Consider the following 10,352-nt stretch of genomic DNA (forward strand, 5'->3'; position numbering starts at 1 on the left):
GGGTACAAACACGTCAGTCAGATTATACATAACCCACATCAATCCGACTGACCCCAACAACGACACCGCATGACCAACAATGGGTGGAATAAATGGTGATATGCAGTCTCCCATAGAAGGGACGGGAGATAACCGAGTCAACAAACCAAACACATAAGACCAAGGAAGCCACACACTGAATCTCTACACAGCCCACGTTTACAAAGGCCAGAGCTGACTGGAGCCCAGTCCCAGGGAGGCGGGAGGTCCTTCCCCAACAGGGAACTCTGCACAGGGCATCCCCCTCACACACAGACACTGCCCCTCCTGCAAGGGGTCCCAGCTTTTATCCCCCAGTGGGACACCTGACCTTTGGTCACTTAATGCAGACACCCGGGGCTCCTTTACCCCATGGCTCTCCCTGCCAGGCCGGCACCACCCTGGAGGGAAGACTGAAGGCAAACTCACCCCCCTTTGGGAAGGGCTGTGGGAATCACCCATGTGTCAACCTTGATTTGGGGCTTGGGGTTGAAACCCCAGCATTTCAACAGTACATCTGACCTCTGCCTGCCTATAGGGCTCTCACACAGAAATGCTTGTACATCTTCATGATTATTGGAAATAGTCACAGATTTGGGAATGATCTGGCTCACACTGAGCTCGGTGACTTTTGCTTCTCTGCGTAATGTCGCTGCTTCAGAGAATGGAGGGAATGTGCCCCTGACACAGGGCAGCACACAGCCAGGGGCAAACCTCCTTCACTGGGAAAGGTCAGTTTGCTCCAGCCCGAGGAGATGCTACTCTGGATTATCTTCCAGTATGGGTGAGTGCTCTGAATATGCATTTCTGCGAACCTGCACCTCCACAAGCCCACTGCATCCTGCCTCATTAAGGGCCCTCAGAGAACATCTGCAAGCCCACTAGGAGACTCTGAGAAAGATGTCAAGAAATTCCAGCGTCAAAGAAGTGTCAAAGAGCTGTCAGGTTTGGGGTCTGAACTGGACATTACTATGAGGAAGGCTAAAATTCCCTCAACCGGGAAGGCTAAGTGCTTCTAGGAACCAAAAGACTAATTAAAAGCAGGAAAGAAAAAAAAAAATAAATATGGATTTCTGTCTCATTCTGTGCAGAGATTTTTTTAGAACTGTGATTTAGACTTTAGTACTTACATTTTTCATAGTTTTTCTTTGAAATGTAGTGCTGTGAAACACACCTAGGATACTCAACTCTGGTGAGGGGACCTCAAATACCCAGCCTTGCTCCCATTAACTTCTCGTCTTGTGCTTTCCACTAAAAGACCAGAGCTCTGCCCTCAGCTTAGAAAGCTCAGCCCCAGCGGTACAGTGCTCCTGCAAGCCAAACAGTATCTCCACTCCTTGGAGACACCAATTATCCCTTGCAAAGCTGGGGGGGAAAAAAAAAAAAAGACCTGTAGCTGCAATTCTTTAACAAGATTTTTTGAAAGAGCAAACCCCCTTTTATTCTTGCCAAGACGTGCTTCACACCCCAAAGCATTTTCTTGTGGTATTTCCTTTGATTTCTGCCTCTTTGCTGACCCTCTCCCTCTTTGGCTGTGTGACACCAGACGGAGCTGTGCATCTGCTGAAGGCACCAGGCTCCACCTCTCCTTCTGCCCACAGAGGGCATCCAAGCTCTTCGCAGGTCCTGTCCTAGAAAAGGTTGATTCGGTCTTGTGCGTCAGGGATTTGGAGAAGTCAGAAGTCAGAAAGGCAACGGGTTTGATTCAGTCCCTCTGAATGACGATGGTCTCGGGGGAGGAATTTTCTAGACTGAGTCTTGGCAATCCATGTTTCTGGAAGTGGGCAGAGATGGAGACAAGCAAAAGGTGAACAGCAAAGAGGTTGTGAACGTAATGTATTTGTGATAAACATGGCTTTGGGATGCTTTCCCAAGCTTAAAAATGCAAGAGGGGAAAGCCAAGACAGGATGGCTCAAACCAGGGCTTTCCAGAAGCTGCATCTTTGCAGAAGTGTGGGAGGCAGACAAATCCCTCCTCTTTGCTTCCCACCACTAGCACGGCAGGGCTCAGCCCTGAACTGCCATCCTGACGCCTCTGATACTCCATCCTCTCTTTTTTTTGTCACCTTCCACCAAACTACAGAGCCAACTCATGCAACTCTGTGGTTCACCCTCAGCTCCTTCACCTGTGTACAAGGTTTCAAGAAATTCCAGGTACTCTCCCAGCCAAATATTGAGCCATCCCAGAACTGCCCCATTTCAAGAGGAAATGTGTTTACCTGACCACAGCTGCTTATCACTCAGCTCCATTTCTAGTCTCCCTACCATGCAGTTAATAATAAAAGATAAAACAATGGAGCAGCTTCAGCAAAGCAGACACAAGGTGGTCAAAGCTTCCAGGTACTGTTCTAATAACAACCCGCATGGTGATAATAATATACAAAATGACAATTCTACAGCAATGTTTAAAGTTTATTTCCTGTCTCCAAAGTAAATTAGACAGATGCGTTTCTCTCTATCAGATGACAAAATCACCATGAAAAAATTTAATGGCAGATGACCCAACTAAGTCATTCACCTTGTGTAGTTATCTAGTATATAGTTAAACAACTGTCAGTGCAATGAACTTCTCAATCATCTTCTCAAATCCACCCCTTTATAACCTGTAGTGCTGGTTTGCATTGACTTTCACTTGACTGAGGCAGGAGGAAGAAAAGCCACACAAGTGGCAAACTCCTAGACGAGAGTATTCTTGCACAATGTAGCAAAATTCAGATACTGCAGAAAGAGAGAGGTAATAAATCTGTAAGCCAGATGGGAACTAGTGACCAGGAACCATGATGGGACCCCCTTGTTTTAGCAGCAAAAGATGACAGGCATTTACAATTTGAGCTAGAGGAAACATTCACAGGCTTCCACACAGTAAATGTGGTTTATTCCCTGTGTTCCAGAAGTAATTCTCCTTTACACAGGCACTCCTTGAGAGTACTTCTATTGCTATAAGGTGAATAATGTGGTTATAAGCTGGTGAACCGAGACACGGAAACCCAGTCTAGTTTCCAAAACACTAGTTTCCAAATTCACTAGTGAATTCGGCAAATGTTTGAAAACAAATTCCTCCTAATCTAGTCTATTCAGTAGTGCGTTCCCATATAAATACTGGGTTTCAGTAACACTTGTGGAAAGTATCAACAAAGCTTATGTCCCAGCTTACTCACGTTGGTTGACAGGAGTCTTCATCAAGCTTCCTTCTTCAGACTGTGAGAACTGTGACATTAATCATCAGGGTGGTTTGCTGATTAAGCATACCGATTAAACTCAGACACCAGAGTGAAAAAAAGTAGGCGTATTTTACTCAAAATAACTAAATAATGTAACAAAATAATACAGAAAACATACAGTAAGAAAAGACAGAGTAGTGCACTCAAACAAACAGGAAAATACAGGGTAATGCATCAAATCATTACTAGCTGAGAGCGAGAGAATAGTGATTAAGAAAAATCCATCACCCTTTGCACACGTTACCATCCCCCAGCCCCGCAGTGGCTGGGCAGCCCCGGTCACAGTGAGGGTTTGCAGAGCCTGTCCCGGCAAGGGGGAAATCCTACGCGGTGCCTCCACCCGTAGCTGAGGCTGCCAGAGTCGCTGTGAGCGGGCCCGGCCTTGTATACCAAAAATCAGCAAGCCAGAAGAGCTGGCACCTTTGTTTTGCGCAGAACATCTGGTTTCATTCTCACATTAGATTCCCCCAGAGGCTCAAGGGAGAAGCTAAGGGAGTTTCCCTGCTTATCTAATTTATTTCTGTTCTTTTTAGAACAAGGCCACACGTCTGGTCCCAAGGCTGGACAGCTGGCTTCATGGCTTTGTTAACTTGCTTCTATGCAAAGAAGAAGAAAGATACATGTGGGATAGACATGTTTTCATTACATTAATCATCAGTAATGGGTCTATGATACCTAAGCTACATCTTTCACTAGTGAGCACACGTATCTTGTTCATGACTACACACTAATTTAGCAGCTTTGGCTCAGGGCCTGTTGTTCAGGCTTCAATACTTCAACGCTTCAGCACTTTTTACATCAGTATAGGTGGTTTGTTATAACCTAGTACAAGGCCTACTAGCACAATGGTTATCAGTTACAAAATATACAGGATTCATCTACAGGTCAACCCTGGCTTGGGCCTGTTGTCCAAGCCTTAGCACTCCACAGGGTCTACTGTGAAGTCAATCATTCTGTTGCCTCCCAAAGTAGGTGAATGTGTCCTCCATGTTTTCTGAGCTCCTGTGCTTTTTGTGGTCCCTGTTCTGCTGTTGGCCAGGACAGCATCACTGGAGTTGGTGACCTAAAGCAGACGAGTTGTCCTAGCTTAATTCACCGCTGGTCACCTTCTGCCATACCCGCTTTTTGTCCCTTTTCAGGTTCCCTAGGAAGGATACAGAGACACACGGATCCACGTGGAGATCTGGCTATGGCAGAAAACTCACTGAACAGAATCTCCTTTCCTTTCAAACTAAATCGATAAATCACCCTCAGAACTTACTCTTCCTATGACTTTTTGTCTCAAAAGCAGAATCCGCAACTTCAAATTGTGACACCTTCCTTATGCAGGATAGAGGTTTTGTCCATGTAACAAATGTGACTCTAATTGTTGGGGTTTCCTCATCTTTGCACAGATTTCCTTACAGAAATATTGGAAGGTAGCGACAAAATAGGGACCAGTATGTTTTAGTTCGGGTTCGTTCTTAGGAAGTTTCCACCATAGTCTTCCAAATGTCAACACAGGGATTTCCACCTGTGTAGGGAGGTGGGAGTTGCTCTTTATTGTTATTCTGTTTCATAACAATAGGCTTCGATCTGTTCTTTATTCTCTTGCACTGCAGCTGTTTCCAAGTGTTTTTTCCCCCAGTCATTGCCATTGCTCATACCTTTTGGTCCACACATTTTCAGTCCCAGTAGTACTTTTTGTGAGAGATGCTATCATGTACCTAATCCTGGACTGCTGCATTTTTTACTTCTGAGGAGATATGGCCACATTATTAATTTATGTACGTGGGTGATGCTCTGTTATGTTCCTGTTCTGCTAGAAGGCAAACCCATTGCCATGAGTTGGTTTAAAACATTTTCACTGGACGTACAAAATTGATGGGCTGAACCACGAAAGATGTTAATTAACTCCCAGGAGTTTTTGCTACATATTGCTGACAACCCGATTGTCATATATACTAAAAGAATACATAAACCTGCAGCTTCTTTTGCAAGACAAATTGTCCCCACTGGTCTGTCTCTCTCCCCTAATAAGTATCTGAGTGCTCAGAGAAGCAACAGAAGTAAACAACAATTCAGCAGTCCTTTGCTGAGAAACCTTGTATGTAAGTCACTGCAGAAGCAAAGAACTTCAAAGCTTCTCAGTTTGTATCTCTGTGTGGTAGAAAATCAACTTAAGGCCTCTCAGAATACACCTTTATTAGATATTGGTTGTGATTATGGGTTTCTCACAGGAAGAAGGAAATTAAAAAAAAACAACTTTATTGTTTTATGGCACTAGGAGTGCCAAGACACCTAGAGATCAAAATAAGCTGTGTGAGACCATCCTTTCCTTAAACCTTTGATGCCCCTGCTCTAGTAAGGAGACCAAAGAAGTCACATTGACATTCACAGAGTCTTTGTATGTAAGAATGGAAGAATTAAATGAGTCTAGGATGTGTAAGAGGAATCTTGGCAGACACACCTCTCTGCTGAAGATAGGCATTAAAAAAAAAAAAAAGTTTTTGTCAAAACAAGCTTTAATTTTTAGTTAGTAGCGAAGTGATAAGAGTAATTCCTCAGTAATTGGCATGGCTAGGTCATAGAAACGTCAATACTGTTACCTACACCCAAACTGAGTTAGGTGAGCCCTTCTGTTCAAGTTTTTGAGTTTCATGGAAATTAACTTATCTTGAGACCTGAACAGCAGAGAAGAGCAGATTTGGGACCCATGGTGGGATATGTACTGATCACAGAAGCTGGGTGTATTTCATATAGTTAGCTTTGCTGATCAGCACAGTTCCTATCTGTAAATTACTCTGGGTCTCTGCTGAACTGGTGCGGGAGAGCTGAGCACGCACACGACCAATGGGATCAAGCAATGCCCCTTTATTGTAACTAAGAAAGCCCTTTTATAACCTTCTCCCGCACACGTGAGTAACACGCAGTACAAGTCCTCAAGACAGGACAGTTAACTTAGCCCGCACTTTAAACCTTCTTATGATTGGATAAAAAGTTCCCCATCAGCCTTGCCAGGCTGCCTGCCTTGTGGAACCTCCTCTTCCATCCCAACCCCTGCCGGGGGTTGTTTGTCTCGTCGAGTTTCTCCCCCGTCATTCAGGGTTACGTCCTTATCGCATTCTTGCTCGGCTGAGGCTCTTATCAGTCTTGTTCTCACGCAGGATTGCTCACGTGTCCATTCTCTCGCAGAAAGCCCTCTAGAACCCCAACAAACTGGTACTTCAGTCTACGTTCTTCAGTAATGCACTAGAAAGGATCACTGCAAATACACACCACTTTCTCCCTCTGCAATGCATTATAAAGTCATTTTACTTCATCTGTGACCCTATCATGCCCTTTCAAAGGACAACACCTAAGACACCAAGTGAATTGGAATCAATTTATTTCAAAGAGTCATGTCTGAGTTGACTAAGTCTGGGAGTTTCAAAGGACCCTAAATAAACAAAGAATACAATTTCCTTGGTATTTCAAGTGGGACTTTGAGAGTCTGAAATTTCCAAATCCTGTAAATGATCAAAGATATGATCCACCACACCTTCTACACTTCAGAAACCATTGGAATTATCTCTTGTGTTATTTAATTTAAAAAATGTACTAACACTATAGTCATTGCCTGCAAAACTATCCACTATACTATGGATATTTTTGTTGAGGAAATTCTCTCACCGGTTTGCTTTAAGCTGTAGATGAGGATGCTGTCTATACCCTAAAAGAAAGGAGGGTAACCTGGCTGGCAGTTCAATTCCATTAGATATTCTTGCAGGTAGATAGATTTCTCATCCTGGAAGTCTTCAGTTTTTGAAACAGGTTTTCCAGCTCTGGGGATGAAAGAGAATGAAGTCTGTTAAAATAGTGCATATTTAATAGCAATGTTTAATTCTGCATATTAGAGCTTTTTGTTTGCTTTAATTGATTCCATATCATCCACAGGTTAGAATATAAAATTTTGATGACTATAGTATCATATATAGTACTTACATGTCTGTATTGTCAAATCTCTTTCTTTTCAGAGACCTCTTTTCAAAATTGTTTTCAGCTTAACTACTTGATTGAAGGACTAATTTGTCTGCAGGTCTAATCAGTTTCTAACAAAACGTTAAGAGATGTGTGCACTTGTAGGGGGATTTTTTAATTTATTTTTTTTCTAGAAACACACAGGGGCAGCAAGATTTCATATGAATCCTAGAACACAACAAAGAGAACTGAAATATTAATAACTCATGGAATTTATATTGCACTGTTCATTCTCAAAGCACTTGGCAAACATTGTGGCTAATTAAATTCATAATACTACTGTGGAGTTACGGAGTAAGTATTGTCTGCTGAGGACATGCAAGGGTATATGATGGCAAGATTAGGAGAATGCTACTGAAGGAGGACAGAGTCCCAAGCCTGATCTTGCAGCACTAACATGTCCTTCTTTGTCCCAGAAGTCAATCGGGATCAGAAGTCAGGAAAATTATTTTGCAGTTCAGTGTATTGTGGCCAGTTAGCTTAAATAATAACAGCACTTCATCAGAGGTGTGTGGTAGGTGCCAAACAGCCTGGAACACAATCTATCAGTAATACTGAAACTAATGATTTTGCAATTAAGATTAAATAAGGACTGAAGATGAGAGATGCGATGGGAAGGTCCATGTTTTGGCTTCCCTGTGCAAGTTATGCATGACACTGCCTTTGATCACCAGGGCTTTGGAAAGCAAAAATCAGGATCCCAAAGGTATTTAGGTATGTAAGGGCTAGGTACCTAAGAACATTCAAAACTCTTTCAAACATAGTTTAGCTGTTAAAATCCTTTCCATGAGCTGTAACTGATAATAATGTTTTATGTGGGTTCAAAAAGTGACTGTACAATTTCAGTCCTGAAAAGGCTATTAAATATGGAGTTGCTGCCAGGGCTCAGTAAGTCTGAGTCACAAATCGCTGGAGGATAGAGGAATATGCTGGGAATGTATCACTGCATCATTTCCCGGCTTTGATATTGTCCTGCACCCATGCACTATGGACTGAATGACGAAGAGAGACTAAGAGGTGAAGCTATTTTTCTCATTCCTGAAAAAATCTATGACTACAGTTCTTATACCAAATGACTGAAATCATCATTCGGCTGAAAAACAGATACCAGAGTATCTGCAGCTCATTACACCAAATTCACAAATTTAGCTCATGTAAGCTGGCATGATGGTCTGGGCCTTCCATCTGGAATACACAGTCCTGGATCTCCTATTTTACCATAGCTCATCCAGGCACAGGGTACAAGAGGAGGATATGCAATGAAAGCCTAAAGTTTCATGTGAAGAGTTTCACAGTTCTTTCATTTCAGTGCCCGGGAAGCTGATGGAGCAGCTCATCCTGAGCACCATCCACAACACATGAGGGACACCCAGATGCTCAGGCCCAGTCAGCATGGGTTTAGGAAAGGCAGGTCCTGCCTGACAAACCTGATCTCCTTCTGCGACAGGGCCACCTGTTTACTGGATGAGGGAAAGGCTGTGGATGTAGTTTACCTTGGCTTTAGAAAGGCCTTTGACACCGTTTCCCACAGCATTCTCCTGGCGAAACTGGCTGCTCGAGGCTTGGATGGGCACACGCTTTGCTGGGTAAAAAACTGGATGGGCGACCAGGCCCAGAGACTTGTGGTGAATGGAGTTAAATCCAGTTGGCGGACGGTCACAAGTGGTGTCCCCCAGGGCTGGGTGTTGGGGCCACTCCTGTTTAACATCTTTATTGATGACCTAGATGAGGGGATCGAGTGCCCCCTCAGTCAGTTTGCGGATGGCACCAAGTTGGGTGGGACAAGCTGGCCCTGGGACAGCCCCCCTCTCCTCCTTCACAACTCCAGGCACCTACTGCAACTGGCCAAGGGGTCAGAGATCCTGCTTCCTTCCGATGCATGAGACCACAAGAGTAAAGAAAGGCTGAGGTGCTGGGCTGCAGGCACAGGAGGGATTGTTCCTCCCTGGAAGAAACATGATGCAAGAAATTCGACAGGTTTGTAGTTGGTCATGACATCATCATGGGGTTTTTTGTGCAACAGCACATGGATAACCCGTAAAATAACACATACACAGGCTAGTGAATATGCTTCATGAAAAACAGCAACTGTATCTACTCACCTGTATGTCACCAAGCCTATAAGACTAATGATAAAGTCATTTTCCTTAGTGTTTAAGTGATTAACCTTCAGGGCTTATGTTCTGGATTTACTGCATTTTCTTACCATGTCTTTGAACCAGGTCTGTCGAGTTGAAGAGTCACAGTTCCCCCTCTGGCCACCCAGCAGCTCCTCAGGGCAAAGAAGCACATGGTAAAGTGAGCAGACCCAGTTATTTATCTGACAAGCATCAAGATATATTTGCCCTTGTTTCACCCAATTTGCAGGGTGCTCGCGGACTTCTGAATTTCAGGGGTGTTCTCCATTATGCAACAAGGAGCAGTCCGCACTCATCTGCCACGGATTCATGGCAGCATGAACATTTCTCATTACTAACGCCTTGCCAGGCAGCACCTCCCACTCCCATCTCCCAAAGCACTCCTTGGTTTCCAAGTCAACTTGTTCAGCTCAGAGAGCTCTGAAACGGAGAATACTGAAGGGTCGCTACTGCAGTGAGGAGTCAAAATTTGAGAATAAGGTGTTTAAGGAATGGAACCATCAATAACAGGATCCACAGTGTGCACCTGCTGCAAAAGGCTTGTGTTTGGCATCTCAGATGCAACACCTCTCCAGGCAGAATGCAACACCCAAAGTGCTTCTTAAATCATCAGACATGCAGATGTCTGACCTGGGCCAGACTTAACAATAAGATTATACAAGCAGGACCTATTTTCATGGCAGCACACAAGTGTGAAACTAAAGGAAAGAGGGACCTTTTGAGCTACTCCATGCAGATTCATACAACACAGATGTGCCACCTGTATGAAATGAAAAGGGCAGTAGAGAAAAGCCACCATCTCCAGGGCAGAGGTCAGGCTTTGAAAGGTCAGGCTGGGAAAGGGTATTGTAGGGGACAGGATATGTGGGCTGCTCTGAGACACGGACCTCACTCATGGTGGAAAAGATGGGCAAAATAGGGTTTGGAAAATGTTGATGATCAAAGGAAAAAAACCGTGATTGCTTGGGCTGGGGTG

The sequence above is a fragment of the Athene noctua genome, chromosome 11 (genome assembly GCF_965140245.1).
Source record: "Athene noctua chromosome 11, bAthNoc1.hap1.1, whole genome shotgun sequence".
NCBI lineage: Eukaryota > Metazoa > Chordata > Aves > Strigiformes > Strigidae > Athene > Athene noctua.